The sequence below is a fragment of the Rhea americana genome, unplaced genomic scaffold (genome assembly GCF_003343005.1).
Source record: "Rhea americana isolate MKP2758 unplaced genomic scaffold, rheAme1 scaffold_5, whole genome shotgun sequence".
Classification (NCBI taxonomy): Eukaryota; Metazoa; Chordata; class Aves; order Rheiformes; family Rheidae; genus Rhea; species Rhea americana.
Window position 1 is genome coordinate 3,874,048 of NW_028186645.1, and position 16,637 is coordinate 3,890,684.

Here is a 16,637-nt window from a genome sequence, read left to right on the forward strand (position 1 = left end):
GAAAATCAGAATTCGATAGCTTACAGTTCATCATGGATAAGGCCATTCTGAGTGTCATATAAAAAATAGTGATAAAAATTCCAAGGGAACTCAGCTGAATGTCAGACTCAGCATGTAGTCGATAAGGCTCAGTTATTCTGTACTGACACAGCATGGCAAAGCTATGAAGACATTGCTCATTTCGACTTCTATTGCCAAGCTTGGGTGCTTGACAACTCAATCAACAATGGATGAAAATGGAAGAAGAAATCTGAATCACTGTCTTCTGATGAGAAAGATATTCAGAATGATTCCTTTGTTCCTTCCTTTCAATAGGAGGCTGTAGGAAAAGGATTAAAGAAAACTTAAAACCACAATGTGGGGCTTTAGCAAGGCATAGGTCACTATGCTATGGTATCAGCACAGACAGCAATGACCATGCTCACTTCCCAGGAGAAATTCAGTCACGTCAGACACCTTTCCTCTCCACCACATAATTTTTCTGTAATTATTCTCCTCTTGCATATTCCTGCTTCTACCTCAGTCTACTAAATACTCACCTACAAACTGCATATTTTCCACGTGCCGAGCAAGCAAGCCTTCTCTTAGGCAGTGATTCTCTCACTCAGCACTTCCTCCTCAAATTCTTTCAGTGTCAGGCTCCCACCCACCTCAGTGACTGAAGATAACTATCATCCTGCTATTCAAATGAATACAAGTATATACATATCCTTTTTCTCACATTTTCGCACATTTTGGTCTCAACTGGTTAAGGCAGGAGAACAGAGACAAGTAAGTAGCATGAGGCCCATTGCCCTCCAAAGTGAGCTCAGCTGTCTCAGTAATAAACATGTATGTGCATCTTCTGCCCAGTGAAACAACTGATCAACTCCTTTTGGAAGCAAATGACATCCATATATGTTGACTGATTTTTATTTCTGCTTGAATAAATATGACCCATTATTGGGCTCATCCTTGCAAAAATAAAGCTCAGTTTCTCAGATGGGGCAGACATTCATCATTCAATCTGATCCTATTACAGTCCAAAGAAGGATGAGACCCTTTAACCTGCTTCCAATATAGAAGCAATGGGGRTTTTTATTAGGGGATGTAATTGTGCAGACTATTACAGGGATGTAGTTAAACTGGCTCTTTAAAAAGCTTGGCCCATTCTCGTTTGAAATAGCTGTTAGTTCCAATTAAGAGAGACATGTAGGCTCATTTTCTTGCAAATTCCCTTTAATGCTATCTAGGTTACCTACCTACCATCATATTAAAGGCTCACCATATTTGTAAGGCCAGACTAACACATTAACTATCAAATGATGCCTACCCCAAAACCCCTTTCATCTGTAGGTAGCCATAATCTGATAGCTGAAGGTAGCATTCATGCTGTCCTGTATGACACATCTTTGTTGGGTATGAATTTGACTTTTCTGTTATAGTTTATGCTGTCCTCTTGCTCCTACTTATTTTAACTTCCTTATATACCACYCACTTAAATGGAGGTACTTGAAGTTTATGCTTACATAAACATTAGCACAACCCAAGATGCTAAATTTTTATGCTTCTTTTCATTTCTTTGAGTGTGGGACTGGATGATCTCTAAAAGTCCCTTCCAACCTCGACTAATCTGTGATTCTGGCCCATGGTCTGGGCAATCATAATATACTGGTGATAATACTGGAACTGGAGAAACTATTTATTTTGCCATTGCAGGGTTTATATGGGAATAATTATAACTATCAGAGCCACTACTTATGCTTCAATATTATTTTTATTTGTACCATTATGCAGCAGTTGCTACTCTTCTGGAACAGTTTAAAGAAAGGCCACACATTTTGTATGATAACTGCAATGCCCTAGGCACAAAATGGCAGAGTTAAGGGTGCTTTAATGTTTTCTTAACATTATTTTAGCATATTCAGACCCCAAGCATTATTTTCTAATCAAATGCAACACTGTAGAACATTAGAGTATTTGTACTTTTCCATCTATCAGTCAGTGCCCAAACTGAGAAGATTCAAGTCCTGCTTTCAAGCAGACATGCATTAGTGGGAAAAAGGAGCTGATTGCCCTGCTGTCCTGTGAAGCTATCAAAAGTTGATGAAGTATTTTCCAGKCATCCACAGAGCTGACATGCTCTGGATCTCAGTGCATTAAATAAATCTAATTATGACACTTTAATAAAATATGTTAAAGGTGTTTATCTGAGGCCAAAGTCTGGAAGCAACACAGAACATGTTCCAACAACAAAGCTCTTACACCTGGATGTTAACCTCTTCAGTGCCCCATGGACATATGGCACCAGTCCAGAAAAGCAGCACCTGTAGTTCTCCGTGAATGTCTGCCATACGTCCTCATACTGCAGAGAAGTTTAATAGGACACACTTAGCAAGCAGGGAAGCACAGCGGCTTTGAACATACAGAGTCTGCTGGTGCTGCAGGTTCAGTGAGCCAGTAGAGACTGCTAGTGCAAAAACTGTTCACTCGCAGCTTGCCTTATTTGAAAACTGGGTTTGAATTCAGTTTGCTCATGTCCTTGATTATTCACTGTTCTCAAATACTCATGTGAGCAAAGCTATGTTCCTACAAACATCCACAAACAGCAGACTTGGACAATTGCCAGATGAGCATAATCAAAAAACAAAACCTGTTTTCTGGTAAAACGACATTCATTTTAGGAGAAAGCAGTAGCTTATGAAGAACAGACCAACAGTATGGGAATAGAAATAATGCCACGTGACAGGTCACACCACTCAGCTAGCAAATCCTAACTACTGAATAATCAACCAAATGTTTTTACTTAGGATAGTCCAAGGCTTAATTGAGCCGTCTGCAGATCAGGAGCAAGGATGAAGCTGTTCTTCCCTATGTTGATCTCAAGGCAAAGAATTCTGCTAAACACCCTTGAACTACTCCAGTGTTCGGCCACTGGATTACTGTACTGGAGAAAAATGAAATAGTCCCTATGAGTCTGAATTATTTTGACAAAGCTTATTTTAATTATACAGATGTCATGCCATGAATATCTAACAATTCTGCAGTTTCAAAATATAGGGGTACAAGATAGAACTTTGACCTTTGTGTGGCAACAGATTTTTCCTATCTTGGTAAGGGGAACTGAAATTCTAAAAAAAATAAATATGCATTTAAAAATCCTACACTAAATGCAATAAAATGTAAAGAAAAATATTTTTATTGTGTTTTTCTGTGTGAATATTACAAGGTAATTGCACAAATGCTTACTGAATTTGACTGCTCTGCTGCTTTTCAAAAAACAGTGTTACAATTTACCAACAGCAATTAACGTTTTAAAATTTGTTTAATTCTACTTAAGAGTAACAGGCAACACCCATATGGTTACTATTTTCAGTCTTTTATAGTTTGATGTTTCCTTCTGTTTCTATTTCAGATGGACATTGCTGTACCTTTAAGTACAAAGTGTATATATATATTAATATTCTCCAAAAAATGCGAAGCCTTGTTTGCAATCAATGCATATTCCCCTTTTGTGTAAGAATAACAGATGTTGATAGAAATAGCCATTGGGTTTGTAAAGAACCCATTTCATGTGTCAGAATAGTTGTGCCTCTTCTAGATGAAATGTCAAAAGCAGGCAGATATCTCAATGTGAAATGACCTTAAGAAAAACCCGACCTCGCCAGAGATGACCTTTTTCCAGCAAGAAACATTAAAATTACAACCATATTGATGCTTCAGCTTCAAAAACAATATGTATTTCTTTTTTTGTATTTTTCTGTCTTGGCATCCTATGTATTTTAAATAAAGATGTACGGTAGTCCACTACATACTGTTTCTACTGAGCTGATTTGTGTTCATGGGTTTGTTTATAAGTGTATATATACATAAGGATATGCATAACAGCATTTTAATATATATATAGGCACATATATAAATATAATTATATATACTCATAGAAGATCAAACAAAATCATTCTAATTTCTCAAGGGATCTAATATTTTTTGTGTCCGTATTACATTAGTAGAATATATTATTTACTGTAACCGAATTAAATATTTTCACACTGTCTTCCTTTTTTGAATTTTTAACAAATCCCCATAGCCTTGCTTTCTTTAAGAAAAATGTATRTCTTATCAATGTGTTAATCAAACTGAAGTGTCCAAGGTTCTTATAAAGTAGCATTAAAGAACTATTCGCATATAATAGTGTATGTGTGTGCATGTGCCGTGGCTGATTAGTGCCATGCAGTTCTCCTTTAAACTAGGAAACAGAGAGCAAAAACCAGAAAGATCCTTTGCTAGGGGATGAAGATGTAGAATTTCTCTTTTTGTGAGTGACACAGATCTCAGCTTCAACTTCTGTTCTAAAGTTTACAGTGATTTCAAATTAAAGGCTGAAGTTCCTATACACTGGAGACCTTCAGGAAGGCASCAGATGTTCTGAAATTTCCCTTCTGTATACATGATGTTTAATGAAGTACACATGGGTTTTGGAGGTCAGCAGTGTTAAATGTTTATTCAAAGTCTGCCCATATAAACCAAACCCTTTCACAACCTTTCCTTAGCTAAGCCTTACTTTTGACTCTTGTTTCCCAGTGCCCTCTTTCATTGCRCGGCCTATGCTCCGTTCCTCCAGAAAACGTTATCCACCTCTCTGGAAGACCCTCTTTTGACTGAAGCCGTGGGGAGTACCCAGCTGCGGGGAGTTCCCAGAAACTGCCCTGGGAAAGGACAAATGCAATCTCAGGAGATGTTCTCTGAGGTGTTTATAGAATAATCATCTTCTCCTCCCTTTCCAGTCACCTTCTTGCAGAGATATAGAAAAGAAGTTGCTCCTCTTTATTTAGATGATGTTTCTTCCACTTCTTGTTTTTAACCATCTCCAACCTCTTTCAAATAAGAAAAAATAAAGTTGATAAAAATAAAATAGACTCTTCTGAACTCAAATTACTATTATTCCTTCCAGTTAAGCTTTCTCTTCCCAAATTTTGTTCTGAGCAGGCACTGCAACACACAGATATTATCTTCCTGTATTCAAACCTTGAGATTTTTGTGAATTGTCATTATATCTGTTAATGTCTATGTTACTGCTTTCAGAAATCATCAGTAACTGCTATAAATGAAATTCTCAAATTAAGCCTTTGATAGCTTCCACTTCTGTCAGTGCCTTAACTTGGTACGGAAAGTGCTCTTTACTGCCTTCTAAGGAAAAAAAAATCTTGACAAATTTATATTTAATTGTTCTTCTTTGTACTTGAAGGCCATCATGGTACTCAGCTATGTAGTTCTTGCATAAAGACACATTCAGCTAACCTTGTTTTGATTGAAATGATTCTTAGCAAATAATTAATGCAGTATATCAGAGTAGAGTTGGTTGCAAAATGTTTATTAGTAAAAGAACTTGGAACTCTCAGTGAATCAAACCTAGAATATTTTAGAGCAAAAGATCATGCTCATTACACAAGAGTATGTTTGTGCTCCCCCTCCTGAATGGGACAGGTGAGATCTGATGGGTTTGGAGGAGCCCATTCGGAGAGGAAAATGGAGACAGGAGACAACCAGGGCATGAAGCTTGGGGCTACCGTAAAATCATTGCAGAATTATTTCTGTTTGTTTTATGAAAACCTACATCATGCAGCCTAGTTTCATCTCTGTGATTGAATAATAGGCTCTTTCCAAAAAGAAAAAGTGGAAATTCAAAGGAATTTCAAGAGGCAATGAGACATTGCAGCTGCAAACTTTAAAGTGACAAAATCATATGGGACAAGTACCTATGTATCTGTATTTATACTCACCTCATTATCTTTCAGTTAACCACTTCCTGACTACCCTTTTCATTACTGACTTGCATTTTAGCAAGCATAAGTGATGGCCTGATCTAGTTTGGCTGTTCAGGAAGTCTTTCCACTTTTAAGGATGCCTTCCTACCCTCAATAAAGCCCTATACTTCTCTGCTTAACCATAGTTTTATTTTCACCATTTTACTTTGTTTTTGTTCTCAATGATACACAAACCATCTGTGCCTCTAACACAATGTTCTTGAATAGCCTCCAGGCTGTTTCTGTGGTTTTAAAGTTTTTTACTTTGCCCTTCAGCCTGCTGTTAACCATTTTCCTCATAGTTTTAAAATCTGCCCTTTTAAAGTTTGTCACTTTGCTACCCCTGGGGGGAATTGCCTTCTATTATGATACAAAATCTAATTGTCCAGTGATTGCTGTTACCCAATGGAGTTTAATTTTGTAGCGCTAGAAAGCCCTTGAACTTAAAATACTTAAAATAAATTAAGCCCATATTTAGGGCTTAATCCAGTTGGTTGAAGAGTGCATTTACATTTACATGGACTTCATCACTACTTAAGAGCTCACAGAAAATTCTCACTCTCTACCAGTAATAAACTTTTGCCTTTCATATCAACCTCAGTGCTTCAACAAAATAATTAGAGTAAAGGAGAGAGGACTGTCTAATGGTTACAGCATTTATACCAGAACTTGAGAAATTTCAGTGAATTTCTTATCCTTCCTCAGCTCCTTTTCGTGACCCTGAGCAAGTCACTTTGTGCTTATAGCAGCACTGTACCACTTAGCTGAGCTAGGTGACTCCTGGAGGGAACCATGCCTTGCTCCTCAATGTCACGGGTCCTTTGCAGGTAGCCTCAGTTTACCCTAGCTCAGGTTGTGTACAAAACCCAGCTAACTTTTCACGAAGCAATGTTTAGACCTTACTACAAAGGACCATGGGAAGTGCTGTAAGGAGAAATCTGGACTGTCATCTCTCTTCTTTGTCAGTCCCATAACGACATCGCAAGAGTAAATGGCACGCATGGAGATTGTCCACAGAAACTGTTCCCTGCATGGCAGCACTAAAACAGCCCCTGTCCCAAAATGGGGACAGCGGCAGTGCCCTGACTGCCTAGAAAGYGAGAATGAAACAACCTCCCTTCCCCAATTGTTTGCAGGTTCTGAAACTGTTTACCCTATTTTTTGTGGAAATGGTATGGTCCATGTTTTCCTTCTCTGGCAGACCAGCTGGGTTAGTGCATGGTGATGCCTCTAAATATCACTCTGCTTAGCTCAGAATGAATTGGCTAAGGTCAGTTTAGGCAGGAGCACTTTCCTACATATCCCGCTCACTCAAGAGCTCTAAAAAAGAGTAATAAGACAACATATGCATGTGTGTAAATCAGTTATCAGCATAAATAAGATTTCCAGATCAGACCCAAGGTAAACAGATCCTGCTGATTCTCCTTTGCCATTCAGCTTACACCTGTATTAAGTAGCAGGACYCAGGGTGTTAGGAGGAGGAAGCTGTTTTGGAAAGCCACCTGAGAGTGTCCATAGCAGGCACTGATACAAGGGGAGAGGTGCAGATATTCACAGCCTAGCAGTGAAGCAATACCAAACTGACTACTATTATGTGATAAGGCATCAGCCATYCTCAAAATCATGTTATGTGCCTGAGATCAGGCAACAAACACCTGCATTTTAATAGCTATCTTTATTGAAGCAGAAGACAGAAGACGGGACTGGAAAGGGAGAGAGGATGTGACACAAGGAGATTTAGCGTCACTGTAYAGGAATGCTGACAGAGGCAGTCTGCCTTCGCTTCAGTCCCTAGAGAAAGTGTATGTGGACGCACTTGATCCAATTTACAGMTATAAATCAGTAACAATCAAGCCACTGTAGTCAATACATTTGTTATTTTCACTTCCTTTTGGTAGTTACCAGGGAAATTGGTTTGGTTTTCTTCTGAAATGTCTTTGCATGAACCTTTTTTCCTATAAAAGTGTGTGTGTGTTGAGAAGAAACAATCAGTGTGCGTGAAACAGAGGGATAAAATGAGAAGGGAAAGGACGAAGGAAAGAGAAAAAGCTAAAGAGAAAAAAATAGACGAGGAAATATAAAGCAGATGCAAAAGAAGAGGTGTTTCCCAGAATCTTTCGGCCTTGTTATCATTGCAGCTGCAAAAAAGAAATGTGTCGATTGTTTAGGCATGATATGCAGAGAAAAATCCCAGTTACTCCCAGGCAGCTGTTGTAATGATGTCCAAAGTTTACTGACAAATGGACAGCTAGGGATGAAAAGAACTCATAGACGAAAAATAAAGATGGAATAAAAGGCAAGAGGGAGAAAGAATGTAAAGAAACCCAAAATACAGTTAACTAAGAGGAAAAGAGGCAAAAATGGGGTTAGGAGTTGCCTCAAAGAGGCAATGAGAGCACTTGTATGTGAGGCTGAAAGTCACCGAGTGAGTAAGAGAGTAGATAGTGTGAAGAAGCCAGATCTCCAGATATGGAGAAGGGTGGACCAATTTGCACCTACTATGGGGAATCCTATGACTAGTTTGGTTTGGTTTCATTCATTTACTTAATTCACTGTTGGCTTATCAATCCAAACGGTCTGTGCATGCAGGCCATATTTTATGCCTTTTTCTGGGGTGAAACAGCCTCTTTAAAAAAGACAAAAAGAAACTAATATCAGCACATATTTTCATGATTCTGGAAAGGGGGACTTCAAGAAAATGGTATATTCTCTGGTAACTGGTAATACTGGAATACAGAGAGAATGGCTACCATAGCCTGTCCAGTATCATCTTTCATATATCCATTCATATGCAACTTTTGCATGCATGTGTGTGTATTTGTGCACCTAATTCTCTAATGGTGCTCTAAGGATGAGCGAAGACAGGAAAACCATAGCTGAAAACGTGTTTTCCAGTGGTACCCAGCAATTTACCTACTAGACTTTATGCCAAGCACTCTGACTAGATTGAAGGTTCAGGTACCTAGTATGAGAAGAAAAGGAGGGTGCAGTTGAGATAAACAATTGTTTAAGAGCATGTCGGAAGAGAGGAAGGGCAAATGAGGGAGAGAATGGTAGGCATGATATCAAGGGCTGGTGTAAACAAGAGCTATATTCTCATTTTTTCTTTAAAGGAAGACAAACATTCACATAACTGAGCCGTGMGTCTCAGTTACTTTTCTATGGAATATTTTGAGGAAAGTAAGCAGTGCCTTGGTCTCTGATGGAAATCGCCTAACAAGGCAGAACTTTCGGGCTGTGAAACCCAAAAGAAAATACTGCCAAGTGTTGTTTCTGGCTATCTCGATTCCAGGGCAGGACCGGATGTAGATGTGTGTAAGTTGAACAAGTTATATATATGCTGCAGTTGATTCCACATCACTGACCTCTTCTACACTAAGAAACCAAATTAGGAATTCCTGGATATCTGCTGCTACTTGCACAATGGGTTKCTGGTATCAGAAGAAGCCACTGGTATTAAAAGAAGAAATAACAATATTGTCACATGCCGTAGATAGAACTGAGAAAATAACTGACAAGGCAAGAGAGGAAAACTCCGACTCTGAACACAGCAAATATGTACTTGGAGTACCACAACTTTTTTTTTTTGCTACATCATGCCTTTGTCCTGAAGTTCTATAAGTTAATGCCTCCTTAGGTCAGGATTTTAATCTGTTCTGCTCCATTGCACAATTATAACCACCCTGAACTCTTGAGAATATCTCTGGTTTCCTTAATRTCTGGTATAATTCTCAATTTCCATGAGAAACAGTCAAACTTCTCTATTTTGTAGGAAAAGATTTTTTCATTGTTTTATWTTTTCTCAGCCTGATTCTGTAACCAGTTGTATCAGACCTCTTTAGCCAAACTCTCTCATTTTTAGTTTTAAAGTCCCAATGTTAATGTAAAGACTTTTTTATATTTTTATGTTATAGATAATAGTGAAGATCTTACCGGCCCCATTTAGTTGAAACTCTGAAGACCTCTCTTCTCCACCCTGAAGCTCAGGTGCTAGTGATGTAGTTGTTTAACCTCTCTGGATTCTGGACTAGATTTTTATCTTGTCAGAGTAAATCAGAACGTACTCCAATGAGATCTGTAGAGTTTCAGCAGCAAAAAAGAAACTTGAATGGGAGAGACTTACTCCGCCTGTACTCCATTTTTCCCTGAAGTGGGCATCACGATTGTTTCCTTCAATGTTTAATTTTTTATAAAACATTAAATTTCTCCTGTAAAATATACTCTATATAGATTATTCTATAGTTCGTTTTTTCTGGAGAGCTGTTTTTCTACTCAGTATGGTTTACTAGTAATGATGCCCTGGAAAACCGGCAGAATTCAATCCAGTAYCCCGATATCATCCTACTACCCTTTCCACAGAGTTTCCATATGGACAACACACAGACAGAGTAGAACGACAGCAATGCATTCGATATTTATTTGAATAATTTGGTACTAGATTCATCTTCTGTCATGCCTTCTCTCCACTAGTAGCCGATCTTCAACTCTCACAATGAAAAGAACAATGAGTAATGTACATTGCATTTATTAACTATAATATGACGTGATGGAGGGAAATACCTTCATGATCTCATGAAACTAGAGAATTAAGTGCTCTACCTGGTAGAACTTTGAAAACAAGAGATGGAGAAAGTAATGGCTCCTTCCCTAAGCCTAAGTAATTTTTTACAAGCAAAAATTGTCTTCATTTAATCAGAGCAGAGTAGTGACAATTACATGTATGGAACTGGAAGAGGGGGTTAGATATGATTAGCAGAGGAAAAATGGCTACACTAGATTTTCAGTGATAATGTGGCAACAAGCTGATCTGGTGGACATAGCCAACCATCAAGATGCTTGAGATTATCACTTCTATTTTCTTTTCAAGAAGAGTAGTCAATCTTTCAATTATACCAAACTCGGGGAGGGAAAAAAAAAAAAAAAAAAAAAAAAAGTAAAGCATGGAAGCATGGATAGGGGGTTGGAAACAACTTGGGAGTTTTTAATTTAATACCTCAAACGAAGCCACAGAAAAACCCTTTGGCTCTGAAATCATAAAGTGCATACTTGGGAGCTGGGTTTTATTTTTTTCCTAAAGATGCCTAAATTATATACAAGGAAAGCCAGACTACATTTTTTTTTAAAAAAAAATCTAACAGCAGCCTTTCAAATTTATTCAGACTAATGAGCTAGTCTAAATTTTGAGAATACTAATTCACAGAAGTCGGTTCTGTGGTGGAAGAAACACAACAAGGTTGTCACAGCCTGTGAACAAAGTGAATTGGTTATATGACTGACAGTAAAGATTTCTTTTAACATCAGTAAAAGGAGGCTGAAGTGACAGGTAAGAGGACAGATGCAGAATTCTGCAGCACTCTGAGAGTTTGTGTACTATCACTAAGGGACAAGTTGACTTGATACCAACTTAATAGGCTCAGCAGGGGCTAACGGCAAAGGGATGGAGACTGTAAATGGGTGTAATGGGCCACCAATACTGTATCAGCACAAGCATGAAATCTATCTAACTTGTTTTGGTTGAGGAAATTAATCACGTTGCCTTTAAAGTCAAGCTTGTCTTTAATCTAGGACCTGCTAAGTATACAATATTTCACAGGAAACATGCACATAATTTTAGTCACTTTTACTCATCTCAGAAATGAATTTAGCATCATCACAAGGCAGCTTAAATTCAATATCATCTTGGAGGAAATGAAATACTCAAGCAAAACTATAAATGAGAATCTTAAAACCATAGAGGTATAAGTGGGTACAGCACTTAACATGCTGTATAATCTGCTAGCTAGTAAGGATGCTTGCATAAGATGAAGCCTCCACCTTTTCCTTATGTATGGCAGGTCCAGTCTAATGAGTCTCTAAGACAGTGTTGGCTACTGCATTCAGCACCAGATGAATTAAGATGGGAGATGTCTTGCTATCAGAATTAATTCTACAGTGGGAAAAAATCCTGCTGTGCTGAAAGTTGACCTCTTGGACAAACACGCTGTAATAAAAAGTGCTATTTGCTACGAGCGTATTGGGAGTTTTAAATCATCAAACTAAAGTACCCCAGGCTCTGACAGTAAAATTTTCATTCAAAGAAGGGCTCAGCTTCACAACACAATAAATTATATATGACTAGGACATATAAAACATTTAAAGATATACAGAAATTCACTGTATTTGTGTTCAGTAGACGAGTTCAGCTCTTGAAGTACTTTTTTATGTCAGTCTTGCCTATTCAGATGAAGGAGGGGGGAGTCTTTTCCTCCAAACAAGTCGATGCAAAACAAACTGGCTGTTTTCCACCAAGTRTCTGAATTTAATTGCTTTATGTGGGTTTATTTTGTGTGGTGTGCATCTATGTAGAGACTGTGGGGAGCACCTATGGGGGGGGGAGATTTCAGAAGGGGAAGTTGCCAAATGAAGTGAAAAAGGAAAGGTGCTTAGAAGTGTTTAGGAAAACCTTGTGATTAAAAAAAAAAGAGAAAGAAAGAAAGAAAAAAGAAGTAAATCACASTGGTGACAGGGTTTGGGGTGTTGCTGTATGGGTTATATAGAAGAAAATGATTCCCCGGTGCCTGTCACATCAACTCAATGACCTCATAATGAGGCTGATTTTAGGCATAATTTATGAGGAAGGAAGACTGCTGGACTCTAATGAGTCACATCACCACTGACCACACAACAGTCCTAGAAAAAGCAGACTTGATGCTGCTTCTGCCACCAGAAAAAAAAAAAAAAAAAAAAAATCAACGTTATCTGAGGGTGCAGCAGCTTCCCTTCTCTTCCCTTCCCATTCCTCTCATCTCCTTGGTAGCAGCAGGTACCCAGCACCCTTCATCCTGGCATGGGCAGAAAAAACTCAGGGTTGCCTATGTCACTGAGAAACCTTAACCTTCTAAGGAAATTAGTAGAAAATGGTGAAGAAATGAGAAGATTCAGATCAGAGAAGGGTCAGAAAGAAAATAAGTAAAAGGAAAAGAGGAAAAGCTGTTTGTTTGGGGCCAATTCTTGGGGCTCATACACTGGAAAACTTTCCTGGAGAAAATCCAATAAGATTTGGACAATAAACTCTTTTAGAGCATAGATGAGCTCATGGCTTGATTATAAATCAAGGGCGAGGTCCGTCTCCACTGCAAGTTCATGCATGGTATTTTTATGTAGAAAAAGGCAGAGGAAACTTCTAGCCATCTTCAAGTCACGTGAGCCAAATGTAACGAGGAGCCTAATTTGCTTTTGTGTGCAGACACTCTTGCTGTCATGCTTCCAGATGGAAAGGTACCTCAACAAAACTGCTAAAATACACTCTAGCCATCTCTGCTAAAAGCAGGGAAATAGATGGAGTAAAATGCCCTTGGGCTTACCCTGTAGATCAAGAGTTAATGTCCAGAATCCAGATTGTTAGTAGCATATGGAATCTTCATGGCAAGTACCAAAAAATAAACTAGAAAGCCAGCAAATATATTCGGATCATAAGCTCTTCTATAGCAAGCAGTGACTTTTCCCCTGTGAGTTTACTGTGTCCTGCGCAATCATATCCAGCTTTAGATCATCTAGAAGCCAGTCTGATAGACACTAGCATATAATCATTGTCTAGCCTTCTTAAGCCCATCAACTACCTCCCAGGATTAATTTACATTAGTCTGAAATGTAATTTACAGCTAGGATTTTAAAAGGGGCCTATGAACATAAGGGTGTGTCTACACTGATCACATAACTCTACGAGAAGCATTCCTGTATCACTGTACTGGACTATTTTTCCACAGAGACAAACCCTTAGGTGCTCACAAGCCACTGACTTTCAGTGCCCTTAGGCCCTTTTGAAAATTTCTACTTTGTGTTTAATCCACTGAATGTATTATAATTATAGTCAGTATCTGTTAAGTGCCATTATTATACAGTCAGTTCTGCATTGCTGGTTTCATCGGTTTGGGGATAAAAGCTCAGAGGGATTTGTACCAGTAGACCTGCATCACTTTACACCACAAGAGGATCTGCCCCCCCACACACACATTTCCCAAAGGAATGCTGATTTTTAGGAAGAAAGAGTAGCTGATTGAATGCCCCCATGCAGTCTAACATGCCCTTGGCTGCTTCATCTCCTTTCCTTCCCCCTCTCTTTCGCTCTGTCTCATATGCCTAGGACACTCATCGCCTCACTTTTCTTCTGAGGATGGAGAGCTTAAATCAAAACAGACAAACACTGTCAAATTATATCCAACAACTTTGGGAATAGCACCCTTTTTTTTTTTTTTTTTACAAGAAAGAAGTTTAATTGCAGTGTCTAAGTATGCAGACAGATTCATTCATGTGCATATAACCTCTTGCCAAACCAGCATTCCAGGACAGGTATTCAGTTAATCACAGTTTGCACAGGGACTTCAGCCAAACCCTCAGGTAGCTTTGTTATGTTTTAGTTTTTTATTTGCTATAATTCAGTATCCTGTACCTGTGGTCTCTAGAACCTACCATAATCAAACTAGGAGGCGTGATAAGCAAACCAGCTATTTGCCCTCTGATTTTTTTTTCTCCCATACATGAAATTTAATATTGTGCCCAATCTATACAAGACATAGGACACTAGAAATGCAGGGCAAGATATAAAAACTGCCAAGAGACAGAGATCAAAAAATCAATCTTTTTGGTGCCATAAATGATTTTTTTCCTACTTACACTTTTTTCTTTTTTCAAATTTAGATGTTATCAGCAGGGGTTTCTGCACCTGGAACATCTACATTAAAATAGCTTGTAAAAAATATTGATGGTTAACAATATTTCAGTTAAGTCCTCAATCTGTTTTCTGGATAAACACAAATAACAGTATATTCTGAAGGCAGAGCAGTAGATATGACAGAGCACAAGGATCTTTACTGATCATGTAGCTCAAACTGTAATAAATTTTAAGGATGCAAAATTAATGAATGATTTAGGAAAGAAAGAAAGCATTCTGGAAAGATTACTTCACACACATACATACTCAAACACAGAGAGAAAAAGAAAACAATTAAGGTTGAAATCCACTCCACTCACATTAAACCCAGATGTTTGGACATCATGCAGGTTGAGTGTGGAGCAGCTGCAGAGAGGAAATCCAGGCTGAACCTGCAGCCAAGCTGAATGTGAGGCCTTTGCAAAGCTCCAACACAACTGCTTTCCAAGCTGAGGGGCAGAAGTGAGCTGTCCTCGCCATCTCTAATGGGCATCTGGACTCCTCCTGTTGACCAGCACAAGAGCCTCCATCCATGACTGCATGCACCACATAAGTGTCCACAAATCTCACTCAGGATAAGCAGCTTCAAAATGACTTTGTTCACCAAAATTCACTTCCCACACACATACATACTCAGAGTCAAACTTATCAAAAAGAATGAAAAGTTGCTCCATAATAATCTATATGAAAGCAGATTGTTTATAAAATGTAAGCCAGCATTTATCCAGTTTTTGTTTTGCAACTAAATGCTGAAGCAACATTAAAAACATGTCTTGCATCTCTTTTGAGAGGTTCATTGTCTCCAGTATAACACATTCCAGACTAACAGAAAAGGATAAGGATATTTGTATACATAGATATAGATGATATTGGTATACAACTGTAGACCCACACATATATTGCACTGTTTACATAATTTATTTCTCAGATGAATCTCTTAAGGATCCCGATACAATGCAATAACTCAGTTATTCAGAATTCTGCACATAATTTCCAACAAGTACTTAAATATGCTTTAATTTTATTCCTGGAAATCTTAAAAGCATTTAGAAAGCTGCTACTCTCTTTTAGAAGAAGAGCCCACAATATGAATGTGAGTACTAGATTAACTATTAAGGCTAATGTAACATGTTAATAATACAGCAGTTTCACACTGCTGCTTGCTTTTAATAACACAGCAATAAATTGAAATTCGTGCTACATGGAAGAAATTGTGTCCATAGTCTCATATAATCATGTTTAGAAGCAGCTTTCAAACTGCATCGACTCAGTTCAATTTTTAGGAAAAGAAATAATGCTTTATTCTTACATAGTATCTTACATCTGAGGATCTTAAAGTACTTTAATTTCACATAGTATTAATATAATACAATAGTCTTCATATTCTCTTTTATTTGTATTTGACTTCTTCCTTGCCTTTTGTCTTCTCGCTCTCTTATCTATTGCCTATATACAATTATTCCTGCTTCTTTTATCTGTATCTGTATAGATTAATTCCTTTTGATATGTCCATACGGCATGCACTTGTATATCTCGAATGAGTTCCTGCCTTCAGGTTTTTATCAATCAGAAAAATACAAGTTCTAGAATTAAAAAAACACACACAAAACCCAGCTATTCTGCTCTATACCTTAAATGTGTTCTTTGTAATTTAAAACATCAAACCTCATTATAGAACAATGGTGAAGATTTTTAGTAATTACGGTTTAGGAGAAAGATTTCAACTTTCCTGACACAGAAAGCTACCTTTCATAGTTGTTTCACAGCCAAAGCTGCAGACCTTGGAGAAACAAAGAGTGGGGAAGCTCTGGGAACTGATTAAAGAGCAAAGATGACACTGGCACTAGTCCTATTCCCTCATGGAGCAGGGTCTGAACACCTGGGATGCCTTCAGCTAGAGCTGGGGATTGGGGTCATGCAAGAACTCCACGTCCGTGTGCACCTGCCTCTGGTCACGGGAGTCAGACTGGAAGCACACTTGAATTGCTTGGAAGCCAAATGAAGCTCAAAATCTGCAAGATGGCCATCTTGGGAATAAAGGGTCTGGGCCATTTCGCTAGAAAAGCAACTATAGTGTTTAGTTGGTTGTTTTATGGGGATTTTCCTGTTTATTCAGTAAGAACCTCAATAATAAAATAGTGGATCAGTTGAGTGTCTAGGCAGTC